Here is a 24,630-nt window from a genome sequence, read left to right as displayed (position 1 = left end):
ACTCGGGACACAACGCCTGGTTGGCCTACCGCGTACTGCAGGCCACGGATCCGGGACTTTTCAGCCTGGGGCTGCGAACAGGTGAGGTCCGGACCGCACGGGCTTTAACTGAACGAGACTCTACCCGGCACCGACTTCTGGTCTCGGTGCAGGACGGCGGGCAGCCCCCAATGTCCGCCACTGTGGCTCTGCACCTGGTCTTTGCAGATAGCCTGCAGGAGGCGCTGCCTGAGATGAAAGAGGAGCTCTCCGAAAATTTATCCATGCAATGGAAAGTTAATTTTTTTCTGGTCATTGCATTAGCTTTAGTATCTTTTGTATTCCTTCTAACCGCAGTGTTTGTGCTGGTTTTTAAGTGCCGAAAACCCAAACAGCCCCTAGTATTGGATTCTCTTCCCACTGACCTTTATTCTAGCCTGGGACCCAGAGTCACTAGTAAATACAGTAATGGGACATTACCATTGCCATATTCCTACGAAGTGTGTCTTGCTTCGGATCCAGGACAGAGCGAGTTCACTTTTTTGAAGACAGACCCAGCAGACCTGAAGGGCAGCCTCGCTGCTGAAATCAACTCCAGGGCTGGTGGTCAGCCTGAACTCAGGGACCAGAACTCTCCCTCTAAGGTGAGGCTCATGTTTGTTCTAAGACTAAACACAGGCCACTGTAAATGTTTTTCTCCATCATTCAGAACCCATCCTTCCTGACAATTTGATGCCTCATTAAATACACCCCAACACGTGGTTCTCTGTCTTTCATTCACTGCAAAGTGTGAACCACAGAAACCTCTAAATAGAGCCTCTCTTGCCCTTAAATTACAGAAGTTAATTGAACTCTTTTCTGTTTCTCTTCTTTTGCCTTTTTTCCCTCATTTCTCTTGTTCTGGTTGTGAGATGCCTACTTTTTAGCTAAAAATGTCAGAGAAGCAACAATTTTACTTTCTTTCTCAGAGTAAGTGAAAGATGTTTAAGGTGCTTAATGATAAAACAATTTTCTGTCTCCCAAATTCTTACTCTTCACCAAGGATTTGAGGGTGAATCATTGGCCACACTTCTGTAACATTTCTGTTTCTAAAAAAGATTGGTCTAGTAGTACTAGGCTAATCTGGTACTTTGATGGGCTACAGAAAGGGGGACTGCTTGGACTCTACCTAATACTAGAGTTAGGACAAAGCAAAATCAAACTATTTACCCTAAACTCTTTTCTATGGGAAACAGAAATTTAGACACTCCTTCTTTCCAGTAGCTACTTTTATGATAGTTCATTTCATTATTTTATTTGTTCTCATGTTGCTGTTATTTTTTGTACTGTAATATCAACAATGGACATGTACTACCTTCTCTGACAATATGTCAGAATCTTCCTTCTTATTGACAATGAATTACTCTCTTTTTTACTCCTGATCATTTGAAAGCTTAGCAGAGTTGCCTCTCAATGGAAAGTTATTTTTTTCCTGGACAACTCAGAGAAAGAACATTTTCTCTTTTTAAATAAGTTTTCATTGAAGTCTTTAATCTTTTACAACATAGTTTCCTCCAGTACCTTTCTCCTCCCCCTCCCAGAGAGCCATCCCATAGATCCAATGACATTTTTAAAGGCAAAAAAGATGAAAAAAATCTGCATAATTGATTAGTACATTGAAGAAGTCAGAAAATGTAAGAGGTAAAAAAGTAGAGAGTATCTTCTCATTTCTTCTTTCAAGCCATGCTTGTCATTTATAATTTTACAGCATTAATTTTTTATTGTGTGTGTGGCTTTTCCCCTTTTTACATTGTTGTACTCTGTTGTGTATATTTTTTCTTGACTCTGCTTATTCAATTCTGTATCAGTTCACACAGATCTTTTCATGCTTTTCTGTATTCATCACATTCAAAATTTCTTACAGCACAGTAATATTCCATTACTATGTATTGCAGTTTGTTTAACCATCTCCCAATTGATGAACATCTATTTTGTTTCATTTTTTTATCACAAAATGTTGTTATAAATATTTTAACTTATAAGGGGACTTTCTTCTTATCATTGACCTCCTTAGGATATAATAAGCTAGTAATGGAATCTCTCGGTCAAAGGGTATGGACATTTTAGTCACTTTATTTGCACAATTTCAAATCACTTTCCAAAATGATTGTACTGATTCACAGCTCTATCAATAAGTCATCGGCATGCCTATTTGATCACAACCCTCCAACACCGACTATTGACAATTTTTGTCATTTTTGTCAATTTGCAGAGTTATGAGGTAAAACTTTAAGGTTGTTTTGATATGCATTTTTCTTATTATTAGTGATTTGAGACATCCTTTCATGTGGTATTTAATAGTTCACATCAATTGTAGATGGCCTTCTCAAGAAGTTTAGCCACAAAAGTCAAGAGAGATATGAGGTGATAGCAGAAGTTGATGGATCAAGTGAGTATGTTTTGAAGATTGTGGGGACATGGGTATGTTTTCAGGCAGTAAGGCAACAGCCAGTAGACAGAGGTTTGGTTTTTTTTTAACCCCCATTTTATGATTTCCCTTCTTATCTTAACTGAATTAGTTTTATCTGTATAGTAGCTTTTCAGTTTCATGTAATTAATGTCTATTTTATCTTTTGAAATTGCCACTATTCTTTATTTGATTAAGAATATATCTCCTACCAATAGCTTTAATTGGTATATAATCTACTTCTCTTAATTTTTATAGTGTGGTTTTCAATATCAAGGTCATGTATCTGTTTAGAATGTATATGGAATATGGTGTAAGGTGTTGGTCTGAGCCTAATTTGTGCCAGATTTCTTCCCAGTTTTCCCATCAGCTTTAAATAATTTATTTTTTCCATTTCATCAAATAATGAGTCATCGAGTTCCATTGTTTCTAATTCTCTTTTATCTAGTCTGTTCCATGATTTAACTCTCTCTATTTTTTTAACCAATGTTAGATGGTATTGATGACTGCTGCTTTATAATATAGTTTGAAGTGTAAAAGTGCTATTCTCCCTTCATCCCTATCTCTTTTCATCGTTTCATTGATATTCTAGAGTTTTTATTTCTCCAAATTAATTCTGCCATTATTTTTATCAAGTTCTACATGTTCTTTTGATAATTTGATTGGCATGGCATTAAAATGCATATTAGCTTTGGTAGCACACTCTTTTATTATTGTATTGGCATGGCCCAGCCATGAGCACTGAATATCTTTCCATCCATTTAAGTCATTCTTTATTTCTTTAAGAAGCATGTTGTAACTGAATCTACAGAAGTTTTTTATGAGCTTTGGTAGATTGATCCTCAGATACTTTATGAAATTTTTTTGCTATTTGGAATGAAATTTACCTTTCTAGTATTGCCTCTTAGATTTCTAATTATTATTTAGAAATGTTATCAATTTCTGAGTGCTAATTCTGAGGGCTCAATTTGCAACTTTGCTGAAACTATTGTCTCAATTAGTATATTTGTTGATTCCCTAGGAATTTCCAAGTAAACCATCATGTCATCAGAAAATAGGGATAATTTTATTTCCTCTTTCTCTATCTTTGCAAACTTTGATTTCTTTCTCTGGTCTTATTGCTATTGCTAGTGTTCCCAGAACTGTATCAACCACTCTTACTTTTGGGCATATATCTCTTTCAACTCCTAAAGCTGGAACTGTCATTCCTATTTCTTTTTGCATAACTGTGAGAGAGTAATGCTAAAGGAAGTTGATAGATAGAGATCTTCAGAGATTAGCATTCTAACTGAAGAGTTGATCATAACTGAGTAATCTTTTTGACTCTTTCAAACTGGATCTGTAGGAATGACTGAAAATCAGATTATGCTTTGGCTTCCCTTTCAATGCCCTTGTCTGAATGGAACAAAGCACTTTTCAAAAATTCTATAAAAGAAGATATCAGTTTTGGATCTTTGATGGTTATGGTGATGGAAGCAACTTAAATTGCTTTAAATAGGACTTGCCAGAATAATACATATTTGTTTGTATAGAACTTTAAAGGTTATTGGGTTGGTTTTGGTTGCTTTTTCCCCTTTTGTTCTACTACCTAGAAGGTGTATGGCTTATTTAAAAAAAAACAGCACTTGAATTTTGAGGAAAGAAGATCTGGGCTTTAGTCCCAGCTTGACTCCTTACTAGATGTGCAGACTTAGTATATCACTTAATGTCTCTTTGCCTCAGTTTGTTCATATATAAAATACTTCCAATACCTATTTCACAGAGCTGTTTTAGTCAAAAGTCAAGAAATATTTATTTAGTGCCTTCTATACTCTGGGCACTGTGCTTAGGCTAGAAAGAAAGACAAAAGACAATCCCTGCCATGGAAGAGCTCATGATCTAATGGGAGAGACAAAGTGCAAACAGTTCTATACAAATAAGTCATATAAAGGATAAACAGGAAATAAATTAACAGAGAGAAAGTACCAGAGTTAAGAGGGCTTGGAAAAGCCTTCTTGTAGAAGGTAGGATTTTAACTGGGACTTGCTGGAAACCAGGGAATTCAGGAAGTAGAGATAAAGGGCAAGGGTGTTCAAGGAATGGGGGACAGCCAGTGAAAACAATGGAGTTGGGAGATGAAGTGTCCTGTTCAAGAAACAGTAAAGACATCGATGTCATTGAGTTGAAGACTATATGTAAAGTACAAAAAGACTGGAAAGGGGGGAGGCAAGTTATGAAAGGCTTTAAAAATAAAATATTATGTTTGATCCTGGAGGTGATAGAGAGCCACTTAAGTTTATCAAGCAGGGGAGTGGTGATGTGATCAGGCCTGGCCTTTAGGAAAATCACCCTGACAGCTGAGTGGAGGATGAAGTGGAGTGGGAGAAACTTGTGGCAGGGAAACCAATCAACAGGCTATTGCAAAAGTCCAGGTGTGAGGTGATGAAGGCCTGCACTATGATGGGGGCACTCTCAGAGGAGAGAAGGGGGCATATTTTAGAGATTTTACAAAGTCAAAATTGATAGGCCTCATCAACAGATTGGATATGAGGGGTGGGAGAGAGTGAAGAGTCAAGGATGACACCTAGGTTGATACCCTGGGGGACTGAGAGGGTGGTGGTGTACTGGGCAATAATTGAGAAGTTTGGAAGGGAGGGAGGTTTGGGGGGAAAAAGATGAGTTCAAGTTTTGGATATGTTGACATCCAATTCAAGGTATGCAATAGGAAGTTGGAAATGCAGGACTGAAGGTCAGCAAAGAAGTTAGAACTGGATAAATAGATTTGAGAATTATCAGCATAGAGGTGATGATTGAATCCATGAGAGCTGATGAGATAATCTAGTGAATTAGTATAGAGGAAGAAAGGAAGAGAGCCCAGGAAATAACTATGTGGGATATCTTCATTGCCAGGTGTGACATGGACAGTGATCCAACAAAGGAAACTGAGGAGTCAGGAACTAGGAGAGAGTACAGTGGTGTCCCAAAAATCTGGAAAGAAGAAAGTATCAAGGAGAAGAGAGTGATTGACTGTATCAAGGTCACAAAGAGGTCAAGAAGGATGAGGATTGAGAGAAGACCACTAGATTCGAACATTAAGAGATCATTGGTAGCTTTGGAGAGAGCAATTTCAGTAAAATAATGAAGTCAGAAGCCAGACTATGCGGGCAGCTAGATGGCACAGTGTATAGAGCTCTGGCCTTGGAGTCAGGAGGACCTGAGTTCAAATCTGGCCTCAGATACTTGACACTTAACTAGCTGTGTGATCCTGGGCAAGTCACTTGAGCCCAACTGCCTAAGCAAAGAAAAAAGAAAAGAAAAAAAGGAAACCAGACTACAGAAAGTTAAGATGAGAATGAAAGGAAAGGAAGGGATGCATCAAATGTAGATGGCCTTCTCAAGGAGATTAGTCACAAAAGGCAGGGGAGACATGGAATGATAGGCAGCACAGGTGGATGGATCAATAACAGTGTGTTGAAGATGGTGGAGACATGAGTATGTTTCTAGGCAGAAAGACAAAAGTCAGGCAGTAGACAGGAAGAGATTGAAGATAAGTGAAAGGGTGGGGAAGCTAGAGGAGGCAATCTCTTGGCAAAGACAGGATGGAATAGGATCACTTGTGCCTATGGAGGGTTTGCCTTGGCAAGGAGAAAGCTCATTCAATCATGTGAGATAAAAGTGAAGGAGGATATAGAGGCAGAATACATTTGAGTAATGTGAAATGAGAAACAAGGGAAAAGAGGGAATTCTTGGTGAATGACCTCCGTTTTCAATAAAATATGAGGCAAAGTTCTCAGCAGTGAGGATAGTGGTGGTGAAATCCATGAGGAGATTTGAGGAGGGATGAAAAGGTTTAGAAAAGCTACTGTGGTGAGTGGGATAGTGAGTTAATTTGGGATGTATAGAAGTATTTTCCTGCAGCAGTGATGATTCAGTTGAGTTTATGTAACACAAATTTATAGTGGACCCACTCGGTGAGGTTTCATGATTTTCTTCTCCTTTATTCAATAGCAGGTGCATAGGAGCAAAGACAGTGGTTGCTGGGGTGATTCAAGGCTGAGGCTTGGCAGGGCATGATCTTTGATAAGATAAGGAGACAAGGGACTCAGTAGAAGAGGACATTGTAAAGCTGAACTGGTTCACTTTCAAGAGTTCATGATGGGAAAAAGGGGATAGTGTAGCTAGTGAAGGGGTGATGGCCTGCAGGAGAACTGAAGGTTTGAGATTGGAGGTCATGATGTAGACAAAGATTTGATTTTGGGAGGGAGAGGTAGAATCATCTTTGTGTGTGGTTGAGGTGGGATAGAGGAGTAGGTCATAGGAAATGAGTAATTTGAGGAACTGAGGGTTAGGGTATTAGAGGAAATATCAAAATGTATATTAAAATCTCCTAGTATGATAGTGGGAGTCAGAGAGGAAAGAAAAATTGTGAGTCAAATACTGAATTCATTGAGGAAGGAAGTGGTCTATCCTGGAAGCTGGTAGCAACAGCTACCAGAATTTTGATTGGGTGGTAGGTGTGGATTGAGTGAACTTCAAATGAGGAGAAATTTCTAAGTAATGGCAGTAAGGAGGAGTAGCAGTGGGAAGCAAGGAGAATTTCACCTCCTCTACCTTGACGGGTAAGTGGGGGGAGGGAATGAATCAAAGTACAGTCCACTGCTGGAAAGGGAAATCAGGGAGGCTGTGTTATCTAGAGGTCTCAGTGAGAGCCAAAGATGGAAGGAATGGGAAATTCAAAGATTTAAGATGAAAGCAAGTTTGTTGCCTATGGATCAAGCATTCCAGAGGGTATAGTGAAAGGTGTGGATAGCTTTGAAGTGGGACTTTGGGGAAGGGGATTTAAGGGAAATGGAAATAAGGGATCAGGTATTGGGGGGGGATAGTGAATGGGTTTTGAATAATCAAAATCATTGGGATGGGGACAGTATGACAAGGGGGAGTTGGGAATTTGTTAGTCATTGAGGGAAATTTTTAGATTGATTTTCAACGTCTGCAGGATTTTGTCTCAGGTTAAAATCCTTTCAGATCCTTGTACAGCTCAGGTGAGGGAACAAGTACTTGGAGAAGAATAAATGCTGTTACTTTCCTTCCTCCAAGAAAACTTAATGGAATGGTACCCTCAGCCCTCACCATGGCAGGACACTCACAAGATGGTATTTTGGGGATAAAGTAAGGTATTGAATTGGATTGTGGAGACATACATATTTGAGTTATTATTATTATATATAAGGGAACAGAGGGGCATGGAAATTAAGTGATTTGCCCAGGGTCACATTCTTAGCAAACTAAAATATAGTTCTAATTTATATTTGAATCATATATTCGAGTAATGGCAAGAGTAAAGAGTTGGCTGCATTTTATCTCATAATAAAATAGATCCGAATAGTGTAATCATAATATTTACTCAATAAATAGCCCAAAACACTTTATAAATTAGGTGGATCTAATCATAATTTGTCTGCAAAGTTTTCCCTTGCAGAATTAAACATTTGAACTTCTGTGGCGTTATTCAATGTGTTATAGATTGGAATAAGTTACTGACTTCGGGGCTTTTAGTTTAAAAGATGGCATGAAAAAATAAACAGAATTAATCTTTAGAAAAAAATGGGGTAGAGGAAGTAAAATTGGAGGTTGGTGGCAATGAAATCTTCCCAATGTCTATCTAGCCATGTTATTATAATGGGTGTGTAATATAATATAAGATTAATATGTTAAATATAATGTACCCTAAAAGATATTCAAAATAATCAGATAATGTGGCATATTCAGATGTGACCTCTGATGCCCAATGTAACCAGCTTCCCACACTCAGAATCCAAGAAAAGGCAAGAATCTTACTAACAAAGAAAGGATGTTGGGCTACTACTAATTAAAGGCAGGCAGGCTGGCTACAAGCATTTATTAAGCATTTAACTAAGCACTGTGTTAAACACTGTGGATACAAATACAAGGCAAAAACAAAGACAGCCCCTATGTTCAAGAAGTTTACATTCTAATGGAATAGAAGCCGAGAGAAAAAAAAGGAAACTGAAAATTGGGAGTGTAGGGGAGACACCCATATCATGCTGGTGCAGTCTGGAGAGCCAGAAATGCATCCAGGAGGGGAAAGGAATTAATAAGTGTAGCTCTTTATACATTGTTGTCAGGGGTTTGGGGGGTTTTTCTTTTTGTAAAGTTTTTTATTCATTTAAAATGTAAATATAAAGTGAGAAAAGAAAAAAATCACCATGTACACAACAGAACATAAGAGAGGATTCAATATAACACAATAAATTTCCATTTCAATAAAACCTATGTAATAAATACTATACATTATTTTCAAAGCTACCCAGCTTTTCTTTGCTTTCTTGTAGGTTTTCTCTTGTTCTCTGCTATGCACTTTTTACTTTATTTTTCCCCTCCCTCCCTTGTGTTTGCCTCCCACCCTCACCCCCAAGGCTTCAATTAAATGCATACACACACACACACACACACACATAGATATCTATAAACATATACATATATACACATATATACTCACACACAAAAATGTAAGACCATACTGTGCATATTTCCACTCACCATCTCTTTCTCTGAATGTGGATAGCATATTCCTTCGTAAGTGCAAGTCTTTCCATATTTTTTAAATCAACCAGCTCATCATTTCCTACACCACGGCAATATTCCAACACAATCACATCCTATCTGAAAGATTGTCTATGAAAGTTTTTTTTTCCCCAATTGTCTACATTCCTTCTATTCTTGGCTACATTGATCTTATTTATAGAAGAAAATTTTAATTTAAAATAATTGAAATTATCCATTTTATACTTCAACAATGCTCTCATTTTATAATACAGCTTAAGGTCTGATACTGCTGAATCTGCTTCCTTTACATCTTTTTTTCCCTGGTTTCTTTGAAATTCCTGACCTTTTGTTCTTCCAAATGAACTTTGTTATTATTTTTTCTAACTCAGCAAGATTTTTTTTTTGTAATTTAATTGGGATGGCATTGAATAAATAGATTAGTTAGGTAAAATAGTAATTTTAAAAATTATATTTAAAATTATATTCAATTATTTAGATCTGACTTTATTTGTATAAAAAGTGCTTTATGTTCATGATCATATAGTTCCTGTGTCAGTTTTAGCAGATATACTCTCAGATATTCTATGCTGTTTAACTATTTTAAATGGTCTAAAAACAATATTGAATAATATTGCTGACACATAGTGTAGTTTCCTTATTTTTCTCTTTTGATTAAATCTATTTTAGCTTTAACTTTGATATCATGATTACTACCTCTGATTTTTTACACAATAAATCCTACTCTTGCCCTTTATTTTATCTTTGTGTGTATGTTGTACATTGTTGTACTGGACTAGTCTCTGGTGAGATAGAAAGGGAAAGAGTAAAGCTTCTTCGACTGCAGTAGGAGTTCAAAACATTTTGGTTTTATTAAGTACTCCCCCTCCCCCAACAAGAGCTTTTGTTTATGTGAGTTATTTCTATTTGTATTATTTATCAAATTAGAAATGAAAACATCTTAGTCTTATAAAATAGTTCTGGCTTTGTGACGCCCCTGAAAAGGTTCCGGGATTTCCAGGGATTCCTGGGCCATATTTTGAAAACCACTGGGCTACAGGGAAATATTCTGAAAATGAACCTAATGTCCCTTTTGGTGAACTCTTAAGAAATAAAATTTTAAGGATTTTCTTCTCTTTAGGCCAGGGGTTCTTAACCTTTGGACCCCTTTAACAGTATAGTAATGCCTATGTTCTCTTCTCAGAATAATTAGTTTTTAAATGTGTAAAACAAAACAAACAGGATTACAAAGGAAACCAATTACATTGAAGCACAGTTATTAAAATTTATTTTTAAAAATAAATGCATAAACTCCAATTTAATAACCCCTAAAGTCTAGACCATTCTCCCAGGTTGGTCTTCTGCCTCTAATCTCAGAGTCTCAGCTTTCTGGTATGTAAATATACAACACCTTTAAGGTCTCTCCCAGTTCTTTGTCTGTGATCAGCTAAATGATCCTATGAATATACTTTTCTGAATATAACAATAGATTATGTGGATTTTATCACTTACCACTTGTTTAGCTGGTGAAGGAGATCTATCTATCTATCTGTCTATATCTATCTGTATTCATATCTGTCTATATCTGTCCATCTCTGTGTGTGTGTGTGTGTGTGTGTGTGTGTGTGTACATAAGAGTCAGGAAGACTTGAGTTCAAATCCTTCCTTAGATACTTAGTAGCTATGTGACCCTAGGCAAGTTACTTAAATTCTCTCAGGTCAGTTTCCTCATCTGTACACTGGGGATAATAATAGAACCTACCTTAAAGGGTTGTTGTGAGGATCAAATGAATTAACATATGTAAAGCACTTTAAAACATTACATGAATGTTAGCTACTGTTGTTTTTATTATTTTTTTAAGTGAAAGCAACTCCTGGTGAGAAACTTCCTCCAATAGTACAGATTGTCACTTTCTCTGCACCCCATAGTCTGGGAGAGCTTCTGATTCTATTAAAAATTTGCTAGTGCTGGTGATACACGGGCCCTGCTATCAAAATTCTTACAGTCTAATAGTCAAGCAGAGAATTATAATAAAATATGAGAGAGAATGAGATGAGGCAAAAGTACTGTTGGAAATGTGTAGAAGGAGATATTTTCAGCTAAGACAGTCAGGGAAGAGCTTTGACAGCAGAGGAAAATTTTGAATCTGACTAGTCACTAGAGTCAGACTATGCCACTCTGGTTATTTACTCTGATATTCATTCCCCAAGTTGATAATACTTTATAGGATTCTCAACTTATCTTTGCATAGGTATTATTGAGACTGTGGCTGGGCTGAATTCTTTATCTCCTTCCTCTCCTATGTATTTCCCTTTTTTCTTTCAAGATACACCTTGTAGTCTCATGGGAACTGAGAGTAAATTGAAATCTATTCCCACTTCACCACCTTTTCCCCACCCCTGAGAATTCCTGCAGCCCAATTTCATCTAGTTCTAAAACCATCTTGTTCACAATTTTACCAAGTATTTTTATTTTTACATTTCAATGGCCTTCCACTTGAATCTATTTTTATATTACATCTGAATGTGGGTTTAAACGTTTCACCTGATAGTCTCTGGTTAAAGTTGTTATATTTTAAAATGGAGAAACATCTAAAAATAAATGCTTCCCATTCTCTTGCATCCATTTTAAAGCATATGGCTAAATCCCAAGAGTGTTTCCATTGTATTTCCAAATAATTTACAACATCCTGATCAAGAATTTATAGGTGACACTCTTCTTTCTTTTGTTTATTTTTTTCCTATAACATCAACTAATCTAGAGTTCCTCACATTTTTCCTCCACTAAGCTTAGACTCCATATACCCTATTTTGCAGCCACCCCCCTTTTCTGGGTTGGATTAAAAAAAATTGATCTATCAGGACAATAGATGTTTTTGCCAGTACAGTGGCCTTTCCTCCAACTCTTCTCCACAGAGCTGTCACAACTCTGCCATTGTCACCATAGCAACCAATAGCTTCCCTAGTTTTCATCTGCTGCTAGTGGCTCCTGCCAGACCCATTAGTATAATCCCCATCTCTGACTACTAAGGAATTTGATGGACAACTAACCTTTAAAAACATGTTCTAGTTCAAATAATGGCCAAATAAAGTTTTTTCTTCTACTGAGAAGACAATGTAAACTTTGCTGGAATGGTCCTAGTGATGAAGCCTGTAACTGTTAATTGTTAAAGTTCTGGACAATTTTCCCAAACCTGTAAGAATAATTATGGACTTTGGTGGAGGGGAGAGGATTATATTTATATTCAAACTGGAAATGTGCTTCTCAGTACTGTGATGAAGAGATTCTGCCCTTATAAGAGCAAGTGAAATAATATATGTGAAAACAGTCTGTAACCTTAAGATCTGTATAAATATCCATTTATGCACCTTTTAAAACATAGAGAAGTTCAGTTCATTTTTTCTCCCTCTTCATTACCATAATGGAAATAAAACACATTTGTATGAAATAAAGGTGTCATGAATTAGAATATAGTAATAGCTTTCATGGTCGGCAATTTATGCCCCATGCAATTTCATAGAAGTGGCATGTAAGATTCCCAGAAGATAGAAGTTCCTTGAGGGCAGGACTATTTCATTTCTAACTTTGTAACCCCCTGAACCTAGCACATGGTAAGTACTTAATAAGTGCTGGTTGACTGGAATTCTAAGAGGTGCACCTCAGAAATTAGAATAATTACTATTATCAGAAGTTTTAAATTTTATATTAAAGAATCATAGATTCAGAGCTCATTCACTTCAACCCCCTCATTTTGCAAATGAAAATACTGAGGCTCAGAGGTTACATGATTTTCCCAAGGTCACAAAGGTATCAGAAGCAGGATTTGAACTCTGGTCCACTGACTCCAGAAACAGTGCTCTTTTGTATGGTAAAGGTGGTCTATTTTAACTGAGTTTTTATAGTAAATGGACTTGAATTCTGGAAGTGACCTGAAGTTCAGATTGCCCTTTGCTGAATTCTGCTCAATGTTATCATATACACTGGTAAAGCTGAAGGAATAGGATCATGTATGTTCCATAGCTAAATTAGAATGAAAAATACCACTTCTCTTTCAGCAACAATTTAGAGAACCATTATAGTGGAGATACATACACACATGTATGTGTATGTATGTACATATGTATGTGTGTTTTGTATGTATGTGTGTGTGTTTGTGTGTGTGTATAGTGGAATTAGAGCTAGAGTCAGCAAGACCTGAGTTCAAGACCTGCTGTATATATAATCTCCATACTGTATGACCCTAGGCAAATCATTTAAACTTTGCATTGTTCACCTGCATTGGTAGGAGTTTCCTCATCCAGGAATTTCCATACCAATGAAATCACAACTCCAATCTCTATTCCTATGTAGCAATACTAGCCAAATTCTAGATTTTAAACTAGCCAAATTTAGTTTTACTTTTGGGCTTATTGTTTTAGAGAGAAGTCAGAGAGTCCCTCTAGGTGTGTGATAGTTTCAAGATTCTGTAAGCCAGGGACTAAAATAAACCTAAAGTAAGTAGACAGTGATTTTAAAAATAAATTTTGATAGCTGTGTTTGATAGCTTAGGGAACACAACCCCTTATAATCAGGGAGTTATTGAAAGTCAAGGTTAATTAGTTCTCTCTTCTCCCACCTTCAGTTTCTTTTAGAAGAAGCAGAGGATCCCTTAGCCTAGGCCTGGAAGAGGCTTTTCCAATTTTGTTCCCTCAGGGCCTCAGTTCTGATGCTTGCCATGTAGGCAGGAGGTGGGAGGACAAAAATTTAGCCTTTCCTTGCCACAGCATTTCCTGATTCAAGGCTGGGTCCCCTTCTTGATGAGAGACCTGCACTTACAATGACCACCTAGTACATTTCCCAAATTTTCACCAATGTAGGCTAGGCCATAACAAGACAATGACCAGTTTCTCAATAATCACCAAACAGTTTTGGGATTCGTGATTCTCCCATGTCTTTTAACTCTAAGGTTCTCCTGTTGTTAATAATAATAACAATGATAAATAAAATACTAAAGAAAAAAAGAAAAATAACTATCATTTATATATCACTGTAAGGTTTGCAAAGCATTTATATATGTTGTTACCACATTTGTTCCTTATAACACCCTGGTGAGATAGTTGCTATTATTATCCATATTGGGCTGAGAGAAGTTAAACCACTTGTCTAGGGTCACACAAGTAGTAAGTGGTCTGAAGGAGGATTTGAATGGAGATCTTCCTGACTCAAGTCCTAAACTCTAGCCACTATGCTACCTAGATGCCTCAGTTTCTAATGTAGGTTTATTGCATTGTCTGGCTTTTTCCTATGAAAATATGGTACTTTGTTCAATCACCAACCAGTTCTGGAGTTCAGGGTTCCCCGATTTAAAAAAAAAAATCTTATTTTCATAAATGTTTTCGTATCAAGATCTGAGATTCACATGAGCTTCAAAGGTTCAGGAAAATTAAGCCTTTCAATGTGTACATTAATTGTTAGTTGAATTTAAACCCTGCCTCTGTTACTTATTAGCTGTTCGACCCTTGGAAAATCACTCACTCAGCCTCTACATGCCTCAGGCCTCTGCATGTATATGTGTATTTTTGTATGTGCACATTTATGAGTATGTATATATGTGTACATGTACATGTATACACACATACATATATGTGTGAGTACTGAATCAAGATAAACTGATTGTGAAAGTATATTACTGAATGTGAGAATGTTTATCACTAGAGAATATGTTGAGGAGTAAAGTGCGAGAAGAGTGGGAAAGTAGGAGGGAGCTAGGTTATAAAAGACTTTGAAAGCCAAACAGAACATTCTGTATTTTATCCTGGAGGCATGTATGTATATGTTTATGTTGCCTCAGTCAAACTGGGACCTGTTAAAGACCTTAGCTTGAAAAGGTCAGGGTCCCCTCACTGCATCCTGGGCCATCTTCAGTTGTCCTGATCCATATCTGGCCACTGGACCCGGATGACTCTGGAGGAGAAAGTGAGGCCGGTGACTTTGCACAGCCCTGCCTCACTTAAATCCAATTCACTTGCATGTCCTTCGAGCACAAAGGACAAACAGCAAGCAAGCAATATACGATATATTGTGTATATATATATACACACAAATAGAAATATAGACACATATGCATGTACATACAGAATATATCCTATTTTATATACACATATGCATACATGTTTGGATACCTATAGTTATAATACACATATGTGTATATGTATATTTGTACACATACATATATGGGTGTGAATGTGTCTGTGTGTGTTCTTGAGGCATCTAGGTGGTGCAGTGGATGGAGCACAGGGCCAGAAATCAAAAAGACCTGAATTCAAATCCAGCTTCAGATACTCATTAGCTGTGTGACCCTGCACTGCTTCAATTTTTTCAACTGTAAAATGGAAATAATAATTACAACTATCTTGCAAGGTTGTTGTGAGGATAAAACAAGATAATATTTGTAAAGCACTTAGCAGAGTGCCTAGCACATAGTAGATGCTATATAAATGCTTATTCCCTTTCCCTTCCCCTCCTTCCCTTATGGCATAGGAAAGGAACATTAATCTAGTTATTCATAATATATAGGTGCTTGGATTATCCCATTCTTACAAGTTAAAAAAAATTATTGTAAATAGGTATATGTTTGGTTGATATGTTTTTGTGGACCAAAGGTAGCAAATCAAGAATATGTTGGTGAGTTGTCTGCTTTTACAATATTTTAACTCCAAGTAATCTGACAAAGTTGACCACTCAAATATGGGAGATTAAAATTCAATCACTGAATTACAGGCTTACTGCTTAATATGGATTTTTAGAAAGATTACGTATTAATCCTTCCTCCATCATCCCCACCCCCATTTTTCAATCTCTTGATATCACGTTAAATAGATTTTTTTTCTGCACATTAGTGACATACTGGAAATGAATTTTAAGGATTAAGGCTTTAGGCAGTAATAGGTCCAGCAGGGACTGATCTAGTTCACCAGCACTTCCATTTCCCCCTATATATATATAGGCCATTGCAAACCAAGTCAAACATATTGCATAGCCATAGTTCAGTTTGTTCACCAAAAATGGATTTCTGGGAGCCGCATTTATTCTTGCAGTTCATTAAGCCAAATTACTGCTTCAGTAGACTTAGTGATGACTTTCAAGAGTGACTGTTGCTTCCATCAGGATCTCATTTTCTCCTAAGGCATGGAGAGGAATTGTATGGTCATGTTAAATATATCTGAGGTCCCCTACATACTCTGTGAATATGGTGCCACTGAACAAAATTTCACTGGTTTAATACCACTAGGGGTCTCAAAGTGGAATGATGGGACTTCTTAGATATTATTGGAGAGAAATTAACATCAAACTCTTTTGTCTTTTATCCTAAATACTGAATTATGAGTTGTGTAATATGGAACGGAAGGAATGGAGTTGGAGTCAAAGGGCCTGGGTTTGACTCCCAGCTCTATTACTAATTTCCTCTGTGACTCTAGGCAAGATATTGAACCTTTCTTGGTGTCAGTTTCCTTATCTATAGAGCTGAATAGTTGGACCAGATGACCTCTAAGGGTTTTCCCAGCTCTGAATCTGAATTCTATGAATGTGTATTATATAGAAAGAACCTTGGGTTTGGAATTAGAGGACCAGGAATGAAATCCCAGCTGTGTTACTTAAAGGCATGATTTTTGGATAAGTTAATTCTTTTTTCTGAACTTAAATTTTCTTACATGTAAAAAGAAAGGATTGGAGGAGATGATATCCCAACTTCCAGCTTGAGATTCCATGACCCTGTGATCCTAAGAATGCTACATTAAACTACCCACTTTTCTGAATCAATCAATAAATATTTATTAAGCACAGGGAGCTGTGCTAAGTGCCAGGGATATAAAAAGAGGTGAAACATAGCCCCTACCCTTAAGGAGATTACAATCTAATGGAGGAGACATGCAAACTAATATATACAAAGCAAACCGTATACAGGATAAATAGGATATGTTTAACAAAGGGAAAGCACTAGAATTAAGAGAGATTAGGGAAGGTTTCTCAAAACAGATGAGATTTTAGTTGGGACTTAAAGGAAGAGAGGTCAGTAGGTGAAATGTAGGAGGGAGAGCATTCTAGACAAGGAGAAGTCACAGCAAATGTCCAGAGCTAGGAGATGTTGTTGTTGTTGTGGTTGTCATTGTGGAATGGCCAGGAGGCCAGTGTCACTGAATCAAAGAGTAAATATGGGGGAGTAAGGTGTAAAGAAACTGAAAAGGTGGGAGTGGGGTAGGTTATAAAGGGCCTTGAATGCCAAATGGAGCATTTTGTTTTTGATCCTGGAGACAATAGGGAGCCACTGAAATTTATTGAGTAGGAGAGGGACATGATTGGATCATGTTTTAGGAAAATCGGTTTAGTGACTGAATGGAGGATGGATTGGAGCAGAGAGAGACTTGAACAGGCAGACTTCCAGGATGCTTTTGCAATAATCCAGGCATGAGGTCCTCTACTGGAGTGGTGACAGTGTCAGAGGAAGAGAAGGGAGTGTATAGGAGAGATGTTGCAAAGGTGAAATCAGAGGACCTTGGCAATAGATTGGGTATGGAGTCAACAGAGGGAAGGGGGTTCGGGAGGTAAAGGAAAGTGAAGAATCCAGGATGGCTCCTAGGTTTCAAGCCCCAGGGACTGGGAGGATGGTATTGTACTCTACAGTCATAGGGAAGGAATGTTGGCTTTATGATCTAACACTTGTCTTCTTTCTGAGTCTACCTGACTAATAATCAGGATTGGAAATCCAGTGAGTCTAATTTCTGTGATAAATCAGGAAGTTTGGAAATATGCCTGAAAGTGAAGTTATGAAACTGTGAAGAATGGGTCTATGACAAATTTATGTTGCATAACCTCCTCTAGGCCCTCACTGATACAAGGCAATCCTTTTACACCTCCTAATGAATTCACCATCATATTCACCAGAGCAGTTTTTCCAAACTATTTAGACTCTCCTCAAGCTTGCCATGGTTCCCACTACCCCCATCTTCTCAGCTGACAACCCTGCCATATATTTCACTGAAAAAGACAAGGCCATTTTCAAAGAGCTCCCTTTTCTACCCTGTTCCTTATCTCCCATCACTCAGATGAGAGCTGCCACTGTCTCCCCCTTCACTCCTGTCTTACATGGTGGCCCTTCTCCTTGCCAAGACCAACCCCTCTGCATGCACCAGTGATCCTATTCCATCCCATCTTCTCTAGTAGATTGTCCCCTCTATCACTTCTACTCCTTCACTAATCTTCAGTTTCTCTGTCCACTGACTTTTCCCTATTGCCTACAAACATGTTGATGTCTCCCCCATCCTCAAAAAAACCAAACCAAACCAAACCAAACCAAAACAAAACAAAACAAAAGCCCTCACTGGATCTGTCTATTCCTACCATCATCCCATATCTCTCCTGACTTTTGTGGCTAAATTCCTTGATAAGTCCATCTATGATCAATGCCTCCACTTCCTTTCCTCTCATTCTCTTCTTAACTCTCTACAGTCTGGCTTTTAACCTTACCATTCAACTGAAACTGTTCTCTCTAAAGTTACCAATGATCTCTTAATTGTCAAATATGGTGGACTTTTCTCAAACTTCATACTTCTTGACCTCTCTGTGGTCTTGACACTGTCCATCAACCTCTTCTCTTTGATACTCTCTTCTCTCTAGGTTTTTAGAACATCACTCTCTCCTGGTTCTCCTTTTCCCTATCTGACTATTCCTTCTTAGTCTTTTTTGCTGGATCACCATTCAGGGCATGTCGACTGTGGATATATGGTGTCCCACAGGCCTCTGTCCAGGACTCTCTTCTTTTTTCCTTCTATACTATTTCAATAAGTTGTATCATTACCATGGATTGTGTTATCCTCACTATACTGATGCTTCTCAAATCTACTTAGCCGGCCCTAACCTCTCTCTTTGTCTCCAGACTTGTATCTTCAAATACCCATTGGTCATCTGTAACTGGATGTCTCATAGACTTCTTAAACTCCAAAACTGAACTCACTATCTCTCCCCCTAAACACTCCTGTCTTCTAAACTGCCCTATTATTGTAAAGAGCACCACCCTTCTCCCAGTCACCAAGGCTCACAACTTCTCAGTCTCTCACATCCCATATTCAATCTATTGCCAAGTCCTGTTAATATTATCTTCCCAACATCTGGCATTGCCACCACCCTTATAAAGCCCATTATGACCTGACTCCTACCTACCCTTCCAGTCTTCTTACAACTTACTTCCCTCCATGTATTCTGTGATTCAGTGACACTGGCCTCCTTGAGGTCTCTTAAATACAACACTCCATCTCCAACTCAGAGAATTTTCAATGGCATGTCCTTCATGTCTAGAATTCTCTCCTTCCACATCTCTACCTCCTGACTTCTCTGATTTCCTTCAGAGTCCCAGCTAAAATCCCACCTTTTACAAGAAGCCTTTCCCTGATCCGTCTTAATGTCAATGTTTTCCCTCTGTTGATTTCTCCAATTTCTCCTATATATCTCTTATTTATATATAGTTGTTTGCATGCTATCTCCCTCATGAGACTGTGAACTTTTTCAGTATGGTGACTGTCTTGCCTTTCTTTGTATCCCCAGTGTTTTGCACCATACTTGTCATATAGTAAGTACCTAATTAATGCTTGTTGAATGAGAGACAACAAAGAAGTTGAAAATTATAGGTAAAAAGATATTGGACATCAAGATGAATTACTTGAGACCCTTGTCTTCCTTATTACATGGAATGTACCCATAGTTCAGAGCAGCTTCTGAGGGAGAACTGAATACTATTTGGGCTAACTCATAGTGCAGTGCAAGATAAAAAGAAAGTTCTTATTTGTATTGTGGATAAATATACCTTTTTAGGAAGACAGATAAGATGAAACTTGTACTGAGAAGGGTGACTGGAGACCATGCTGTTCCCAGATCAGTTGAATTAGCTGGGGATGGTTAGCCTGAAAAGAAGACTTAGGGGGTTCATGATAGGTGCCTTCAGGTATTTGAAGGACTGTCAGAAGGAAAAGAATTAGTTTTGTTCTCCAGGACCTCAGAAGGCAGAACTATGAACATTGAGTGGAGAATATAGAGAAGCAGATTTTGTCTTAATACTTTAGTGGATTCAAGAGTTCATTAATGTGGGTGTTGTCACATCAGTATCAGTCCCTCAACTTACTCATTTCTTTTTTTTAATTACTGAAACTTAAATACAACTTACTAATTTCTTTTTTTTTTTGAGGCAATTGGGGTTAAGTGACTTGCCCAGGGTCACACAGCTTGTGAGTATCATGTGTCTGAGGCCAGCTTTGAACTCAGGTCCTCCTGACTCCAGGGCTGGTGCTCTATCACTGCACCATCTAGCTGCCCCAGCTTACTAATTTCTTATGACCTACTCTTCCACCCCACCTCAGCTACACACAAATATGCTTGATTTTTGCCATCATCCACAAATGCATTACTTCCATGTTCATGAAACCTTATCCAATCACAATCTATTGGCATTTCATCTCTTTCTCTGTCTTCTAAAACCTAACCTGGTCTTAATCTACTCTATGACCTCCAGTCCCTCAACCCTCAGTTCTCTACTAGATCATCACCTCTGCACTTACCTATACTCTTCTCCTTTCCACATCTTGATCCCTTGGTGAATCAGTTCAACTTCACACTGCCCTCTACTCTTGAGACCCTTATCACAGATCTTGCCTTGAAGTCTACACCTTGGATTGGAGTCCATCTCCAGTTAGTCTGATCTATATCTTGTCAATGGACCCAGATGGCTCCAGAGGAGAAAGTGAGGCTGGTGACCTTGCACAGCCCTCTCTCACTTAAATCAAATTCACTTGCAAGTCATGGCATCATCTTCCTGATGTCATGGTCCTCTTCAAGAACGAAGGACAAAGGGCAGCTAGGTGGTGCAGTGGATAGAACTCAGGCCTTGGAGTCAGGAGGACTTGAGTTCAAATCTGGTCTCAGACATTTGACACCTACTAGCTGTGTGACCCTGGGCAAGTCACTTAACCCTGATTGACTCAGGAAAAAAAAAGAATAAACGACAAACCACAACATATTGGATCATTCCTATCTTCCACTTAATTTGTTACTATGCATGTGCTGCTGAATGAAGGTGGAGAAAATCATGCAACTCTGAGTCCTCTGCAAATTTATTTTACATAAACTCAACTGAGCCCTCATTGCTGCAAAGCAATTGTTTTATACTTTCCTGATGAATTCACTATTCCATTCACCTTTCCCAAATCTTTTCAACCCTCTTCAGTGGACTTCTACACCTTTCTCAATTGAGACCCTTGCCTTATATTTTACTGAAAAAACTGAGGCTATTTGCAAAGAGCTACCTCTTCTATCCTGTTCCTTATTTCATATCACTCAGATGTCTTCTATTTGCCACTATGTCCTCCTTCACCTCTGTCCCACACAATGAGGCAGCCCTGTTCCTTGCCAAGGCAAATCTCTCTACATGAATAAGTGATCCAATTCCTTCCTATCTCCTCCAGCAGATTGCCCCCTGAATCACCCCCACTGTCTTACTTATCTTCAATCTCTCCCTATCTAGTAGCTGCTTCCCTACTACCTACCTACAAGTATACTCCTTTCTCTCCCACCTTCAAAAAACCCTCACTTGATCCATCCACCCCTGCCAAGTATCATCCCATATCTCTTCTGCTCTTTATGATTAAGCTCCTTTATTTAGAAGACCATCTACCAATGATGTGTCCGCTTTCTTTTCTCTCTCATTGTTTTCTTAACTCCCTACAGTCTACTTTCCAACCTCATCATTCAACTGAAAATTGCTCTCTCCAAAGTCACCAATGATCTCTTAATTGCCAAGTCCAGCAGCCTTTTCTCAATTTTCATGCTTCTAGATGTCTCTTCAGCCTTTGACATTATGGATCACTCTCTTCTCCTTGATACTCTCTTCTAAGTTTCTTGGACATTACTCTATCCTTTCTCCTTTGCTGGATCTACGTCCAGGTCACACCTACTAACTGTTGATGTTCCATAGGCCTCTGTCCTAAGCTCTCTTCTCTTTTCCCGCTAAACTATTTCACTTAGGGATCTCATCAGCTCCCATGAATTCAATTATAACCTTTATTCTGATGATTCTTAAATTTTTATTCTGATGATTCTTAAATCTACCTATTCATCCCTAACTTTTCTGCTGACCCTGTCTCATATATCCAGCTGCCTATTAGACATCTGGAATTTGACATCCTTTATACATCTTAAACTACAAAAATGAACTCATTATCTTTGCTGCCAAACTCTTCCCCTTCCAAACTTCCCTATTACTGTGCAGGGCATCATCATCCTCCTAGGCCTCCAGGCTAACAATCTAGGTGTTATCCTCAACTCCTCACTATATCACTCCCTCATATCCTTTTTTTTTTTTTTGCCAAGACCTGTAGATTTTACCTTTGTAACATCTTTTGAATACACTACCACCCTGGTAGAGGCCCTTATCACCTCAACCTGGACTATTGCAATAGCTGGCTAGTCTGTGTACCACAAATCTCTCCCTACTTCAATCTATCCATCACTCAGTTGTCAGAGTGATTTTTCTAAAGCCTAGGTCTGATAATGTCAGCCCACACCCCTCTCAACAAACTCCACTAGCTCCCTATCATAACCTCCAGGTTCAAATATAAAACCCTCTGTTTGACTTTTAAAGTTCTTCATAACCTGACCCCCCCCACGCCTTTCTACACACACCTTTCCAGTGTTCTTACACTTTATACGTAGTCTTTAATCCAGTGACAGCCTCTTTCTTGTCCCTTGAACACAATACTCCATCTCCAATCATTTTCACTGGTTGTCCCTCATGCCTGGAATTCTATCCTCCTCATCTCCACCTCCTGGCTTCCCTGGCTTCCTTCAAATCCCATCTAAAATCACACTTTCTACAGAAAATCTTTCCTCATCCTTTCCCTTTGGCAATTATTTCCTATTTCTCCTGTATATAGCTTGATTGTGTTATGGACAGCTAGGTGGCACAGTGGATGGAGTGCCAGGCCTGAAGTCACAAAGACTCATCTTCATGAGTTCAGATCTGACCTCAGACACTTATTAGCTGTGTGACTCTGAGAAAGTCACTTAACTCTGTTTCCTCATCTTTAAAATGAGCTAAAGAAGGAAATGGCAAACCATACTAGTCTTTGCCAAGAATACCCCAAAAAGAGGTCATGAAGAGTCAGACACACCTGAGTCAACTTATTTGTACAGAATTGTTTGCCCATTGTCTCCCCCATTAAATTGTGAGCTCTTCCAGGTCAGGGACTGTCTTTTGCCTTTCTTTGTATATGCAGTGCTTAGCAAAGTGCCCGGCACATAGTAGGTCCTTAATGAATTTTTATTGACTGATTGATGTTGCAAACTGACAAAAGCTTCTTCAGCCTGTACAACTTTTGTCCATCTTCTTTCATAGATCTTCCACAAAAAATCTGCTTCATGTGCTGTACACTTCCTTCATGTAGATTTGTTGTTGTTTTTACAATTCACAGGTACCAATGAAGCAGTTATACAAAGAAAAAAGTTGAGTATCCCCAACCCTAAATCAATACATTAACAGTCATTTATTAAACCCTTTACTATGAACCAGGACTATGGTAGGTGTTGGGATATAAAGACAATAATAGTAGCTAATATTTTAAGGTTTGTAAAGCACTTTCTATATCTTACATACATTAAACAGTCTTTTCCCTTGAGAAACTTTTGTTCCATTGGAGTCATATATAAATATGTATAACAAAGACAAGATGGTTTTTGAGGAGACACACTAGCAGTTCAGGATTGAGGAAAAGTCTGATATAGGGAGTCATGTTGAACTGAAGAACTGAACTTTGAAGAAAGGTAATGATTCTAAAACAGGTAAGGGAACATTTCAGCCATGGAAATGGAGATGGAATGACATGTGAGAGGAATAGCAAAAAAGGCCAGTGAGTGTGGAATATAGAGAGGATGAAAGGAAGTAATGTTTTTAAATAACCAAGAAAGGTAGTTTGAAGACAGGATGTGAAAGGTTTTGAATGCCAAACAAAGAAGTTTGTATTTTATTCCAGAGGTGATAAGGGGCCAGTGGACTTTATTGAACAGATAAGTCATATGGTGGAAAGCCTTTGCTTTAGGAATATTACTTTGTTTACTGTCTGGAGGATAAATCAGAGAGGGGAGAGACTGGAGTCAAGGAGATCATTTTTTTTCTTTTAAATGGCATTTTATTTTTTACAATAACATGTAAAGACAATTTTTAACCTTTTTAATAAAAATTTTAGTTCCAAATTTTCTCCCCCCTCCTTCCCTTCCCTCTTCCTTAAGATAGTAAGCAATTTAATATAGGTTGTATATGTGCAATTATGTAAAACATATTTCCATATCAGTCATGTTATATAAGAAGAAACAGAACAAATATTTAAAAGCTATGAAAAAAACAAAGAAAATGAAAATAGTATGCTTCAATCTGCCTTCAGACTCCATAGTTCTTCCTCTGTAAGTGGATAGCATTTTCTATCATGAGTCTTTTGGAATTGTCTTGGATTGTTGTATTGGTGAGAAGAGCTAAGTCTGTGATGGTTGATCATCTCACAATGGTGCTGATACTGGGTACAATGCTTTCCTGGTTCTGCTCACTTCACTCAGCATCAGTTCATGGAAGTCTTTCCAGGTTTTTCTG

The 24,630-nt window shown here is 38.1% G+C and overlaps 1 protein-coding gene across 9 annotated transcripts in view; it reads left to right on the top strand.

Annotated features, from left to right (window-relative positions):
* Nucleotides 1-24,630, top strand: part of LOC114027750 (protocadherin gamma-C5-like) — a 115,778-nt gene that overhangs the window by 55,539 nt on the left and 35,609 nt on the right. The window lies entirely within an intron of this gene.

This window comes from Vombatus ursinus, unplaced genomic scaffold (assembly GCF_900497805.2).
Source record: "Vombatus ursinus unplaced genomic scaffold, bare-nosed wombat genome assembly UNPS02014863.1, whole genome shotgun sequence".
Classification (NCBI taxonomy): Eukaryota; Metazoa; Chordata; class Mammalia; order Diprotodontia; family Vombatidae; genus Vombatus; species Vombatus ursinus.
Note: the sequence above shows the minus strand (reverse complement) of the source record. Positions and strands in the feature narration are given on the sequence as shown.